The following is a 5,092-nucleotide window of genomic DNA, read 5'->3' as shown; positions in this document are numbered from 1 at the left end:
TTCGAGAAAGTGATCATCAAACCATATAGATCGGTCTCTGGACTCTGTTAGACTTATTTTACATAAGGTCCAAATCGGTCCATAGTCATACAGTCGCTTGTGTATATATATTGGCGAGGGCGTAGTGGCAAGTGCAATAAAATCCATCAATATAGCCTTGACAGCACTGATACTTAAGTTTCTGTAAAAATCATTACTTGCCAAAACTCTAAAAACGCGAAACCATGTAGACAATAATGGGATTTGTTGATGTAATTAGGGTTTTTTCTGTTGAAATCTTCAAAACAAATAATTACAACGGCGTTGCCACCATTACACGTGCACATATAAATTGCCTATCTTCACAGTAACCAAAGCAATTCTTTGAATACTCAAAAAAACGTTTTATTTTCGTGTTTTGGGTTTTTTGTGTGTACTTTGATAACTACAGTCAGGGTTTCTTTGTTCTTGAGGTTACAACTTGCACGTTATGCAGACTACCATTCAGCATATTTGATTTCTTTATAAAAATGAGAAATTCCCAGAAAGTACAACGACTCGCCGAGAGCTCCTTTTGTATAATTATTATTTATTTTGAAAGATAAAAGCCTTTATAAAGTTTAGATAAAAGGAGAAGTGGAGGGAATTCTGTGTAAACTATATTCATTTTTCAGTTCCACACGATGCACTTTCGTCCAATCAAGTTTAAATTATTTTTCACTTAAGACACAATTATTATGCAAAACTGATTATCTGCCGATCGTCTACGTTTAATTATTGTGGAAGTAATTATAATTCTGAAAATGTAAAGAAACACTACCTCTGAGACTAATATACTACCTATTTAAAAATACTGAAATTCTCATCCAACGTGACAACAACGTCTAGCCAATTCCAAGTTGTAGAAACTTAAACTATCATTAAAGTCTTATGAATATTTTTAACGTTTCTATACCCAAGTTTGTGTCACATAGAGCTTGCGGAAATAACTCATAAAAAAAAATCGAATTATACCTACCTCTACTATTTGAGGTTATGTTTTTTCCGTTTTTCTTTAGTTTACTAAAACATGTTATCCATGTTGATAAAAAATTGTTGCAAGCTGTTACTTCAATTTCTGTAAAATATGATAGAATATAGACATTTATGTTGATTACATTTTTCAGATGATATTCGTTCCATTTTTTATTTTTTCATTCGAAGTTATACTATAACATTTTTACACACGCACACGGAAGTATATGTGCGGAAGTATATATAGGTGTGTACGTGCTATGAGTATGATGTGCTCCACGGATATACTTTTATTGCGACCGAAAAAGCTCCATCGGCAAAAGTTCTTGGAAACGTCTTATTTTTTATGGAAAGCACTTTTGCACCGTCTCAATATCTGTCGCATTTCCAAAGTATTTTACCTTCTCGCATTTATTTTTCACGACTCGCGAGTGCCTTCAGTCCTGCTGCCATAGCTTTTAGCACACCTATTCTCCTTAGGCCGCCCCTGACAAAGTGACAGCCATTCGCACACAAACGTTATGTCACGACTATCTGGCATGCATGCATGTATGGTATATATTCTATTCCCTTTTATATACATATGCTGTTCAGAAGGGAACGTCACGAATACATAATATAAATAAGTAATAAAAAAAGAAGCGGCAACGGTCTTGGAGAATTCTAAGAATGCCTGTCTAATACTTTATGTATGAAGGGTCGATAGGGAATTGAAAGACGGTAGCTGGAAACATGTGTAAGTGGCAACCCTTTGCCGAAAGCATCCTGCCTGTAGCACACCCTAGTAATTTTGGAGAGTACTCGATAATGGATTATTTTCTATTATATTTGCGTTAAAACCAAACTGCAAACAGTATAATATAATATACACTATAACGTCATAATCTGGTTCCACCTATTGGAAATATTCTTCGAAAAATAATACTTAATACTATATTTTCAAAACTTAACCGAACTAAAAGCGTCGGAAAAACATTTATGTTTACTGCAAACTATAGAAAAATGAAAAGTAGTTTAAGCATTTTTTCAATGTATGTTTTTAAACAGTTGAATAATATTATTAATTAGCATTATTTTGTAATGGAATTTTTCTGTAAACGTTTTTGTCAAAATTTATTTTTCATATCATATCAGTCATGGATGGATCATGACTATGAATGTGACCAAAGGGACACAACGAACATGGCCGTCGGAATCATCACCACTTAATTTTACCTTACTTGGTTTGAATATGATTGTTGTTTGGTTACGCAGGCAAAATAACATTATTTTTATATTATAAAAAAGTAATAATAATAAAAATCTCGATAGCATATTTATTGTTGACAGAAGCTACTTTATGGAAGATATTTACAACTTATAGATCTTGTAGATAATTTCAAACTACCCCACATTTGAAACTTAAATTATCACATAAAAGTCTCTCTGCTAAACGTTTTTACAGATATGCTTACTTAGTTTTAAAACTTGAACACAATTATAATTTTTAGTTAGATTAAGTTTGCCATAAACTAACCAAATTTAACCTAACATAACGTACGAGTATATTTTCATAGCTTTGGAACAATCAATTTCGACCCAAGACATCATTGTATTGTAATGTAATATATTTAAAAAATATATTTGATAACATTTTTTATTGGACATGTTTAGGTAGTGATTATATTTGCAGGCTATTTATTTAAAAATAGAAATTAAAAGTAAGATCATGAAAATAGACATATTTAAACAATATTATACTACCAATAATAATCAAAATTTCATATTATCATATGTATGTAAGCTTTCAAACGGTTTTTGTGTTATGCTGTCAAACGATTGCGCGTTAACAGCATGATACCGAGATATTTATCAATGGGAAAAAAAGATATATTAATCCAGTATTTAAGGCTATGGTGCCCAAACCAGCTATTGAACGCGATGGGGGATAGCTAATCGTGACTAGATAAAGAGGAAACAAGAAGAGACCTCTAACGATTATAGTATAGTCTAGTAACTAGACTAAGGCACGGACGTTGACTCGAACTAGAATCGCATACATCAGCGATCCATAGATCTATGACAATAAGACGTACACCGCCAAAAGTAAAAGAAAATATTTCAGATTCTTTGCGCAGCGAATTGAGATTATATTAATATGTTCCTGTGGCTTCCATACCTAGGCACAGTGAGTAAAAAATGATTACAAAAGATCATTGTTACCCTATAGGAATGAAGTTTGATGGGTAAAGTTGTGTTTAAAGATTTAATTTAAAAAAAAAAACAAAAGACAAACAATTATTTTAAAACCATTATCCTTATTGTATATCATGTTAAATATATGTTAGGAGGGGGGCTAGGGAAGTTCAAATCATTCTAAACTCGTTCAGGCTCTAAAAAAATGTCAGCAACCAATCAGGCACAGCCCCTGAGTATGGTTTTTAAAATTTTTTCTGAAGTTCTGGTGGGGCTTTCAGTGTTTTTCAAAGGTTTGAACTTTCTTAGCTCCCCCTCTAGTCGTGCCAATAGCTATAGCTTAACCAATGCTGACACGTATAGAATATTATGCGTTTGATTATGTTATGCAAATATTTTACTTAACATGATAATAATAACCATGAATGGAAATGCGTCGTTCGTTTGTAGTGCGGCATCTGTGGTTGACGACGTCGAAAAAAAAAGCATTGCCTATATATTAGTATGCGTTTGCGAGGGACGAACAGTAGTAAATATATATATATATATATATTGAGGGATAACGAGGGCCAAGTGTGTGGTACAGAGGAAGTATTATGTGCTATGGATGGTAATCGAATGCGTTGATGAGCGCGAACACGGTTCTCACGGACGTGCGTTTCTTCACTTGGTTTTTTTTTCTTTTCAAAAACGTTTTTACACAACACATACATTTTTTTGAAAACCTGACAACACGCATACATTTTCACATCTATCTATACCGCAACGTAGTGAGATATACATCAATAAAAAATATATGTAAAAATGTGCAAAACCAATTCGGTAAAAAATGCTCTTCGAATTTATTCTCACAGTACCTGTTTGGTATGCGTTAAAAAAAATGTTCAATCTATTATTATTGTTGTTGTTATATTAATTATATTGGTGATACATACGTCTAAAAATAATTATTATATCGGTGGTCTAGAGCGGTGTCGAGTGTAAAATATGAAACAGTCTCCTTTGTCTCATTGTAGTATTGAATTTGTTTTTGCGCTGTTGGCGAAATCGAGAAGAGCAGTCCAGAGACGCCAAACTCCACTTCTACAAATGTAAATTTTTATCAAACTTTCGGCATTAACTTTAAAAGTCTTGTAACTAGAAAAACCTAATATTTATTTACCTTCAAATTAGTTGGCACACATTTTAATTGTTTTATATGTGAACTGAACTAAACCGAACTCAATTAAGTCAACCGAGCTTTTAGCGGACAAAAGCAACTGTAGCACTCGTCAATTAATTATCATACTAACCATTTATTTAATCAGAACTATTTATTATATTATTATTTCAAAAAAAAAAAAAAACCCTAGTTCAAGTCGAACAACAACTCGTGTTCAAAATCCGTCACTTGGCAAAATTTATATGTATTTAAATCGCTGTAATTGTACGAATGTGCGTTATAACGATTAAATTCGTTCCGGACGATTAGACTACTCTCGTTTATTGACAAATTTAAGAACAAATAAAGCGGAGTTAACCTAGCGTGCGAGTGCCTGCACAGGAATTGATGAGACGTTTTTTTTCAAAAAGGGGTTCAAAGGAAAACCATAACTATACTGTGTTGCCGATGCCGAATTTATCGAATAAAGGCCTTTGAAAAACGCTTTTTACCGTCGCCAAAGCAATAACTACGTCAACAAAATGTTTACACAGCTTGCGCAAATAAAACTACATTATGCAAACTCGTCATATACATTAATATCACCGATCGCACTTAGGGTATATATATATATATATATATTAAAAAAAATGATCAAGTATAATACTGCTGTGCGTTTATTCACAACGAAAAACTTAAAAAGATCCCTCCGTCCGCTTTATACACACCATTATGTTATGTTTTATGCTTTTATTACAAACCCATTGTAATATTATAATGATG

At 32.7% G+C, this 5,092-nt stretch overlaps 1 long non-coding RNA gene across 1 annotated transcript; it reads right to left on the bottom strand.

The window, feature by feature from the left end:
* Positions 1-1,022: 1,022 nt before the first annotated feature.
* On the bottom strand, positions 1,023-4,445 carry LOC126836894 (uncharacterized). The gene is made up of 3 exons (XR_007685411.1): positions 4,331-4,445; positions 4,104-4,251; positions 1,023-1,096 (listed from the first exon to the last, which is right to left on the bottom strand). It is a non-coding gene; the product is annotated as an uncharacterized LOC126836894 (long non-coding RNA).
* Between the last annotated feature and the right edge of the window lie 647 nt (positions 4,446-5,092).

Source organism: Adelges cooleyi, unplaced genomic scaffold (genome assembly GCF_023614345.1).
Source record: "Adelges cooleyi isolate 19-005CV unplaced genomic scaffold, UGA_ACOO_1.1 ACOO_flye_CR_arks_rails_tigmint_CR_PRNA_247, whole genome shotgun sequence".
Lineage (NCBI taxonomy): Eukaryota > Metazoa > Arthropoda > Insecta > Hemiptera > Adelgidae > Adelges > Adelges cooleyi.
Note: the sequence above shows the minus strand (reverse complement) of the source record. Positions and strands in the feature narration are given on the sequence as shown.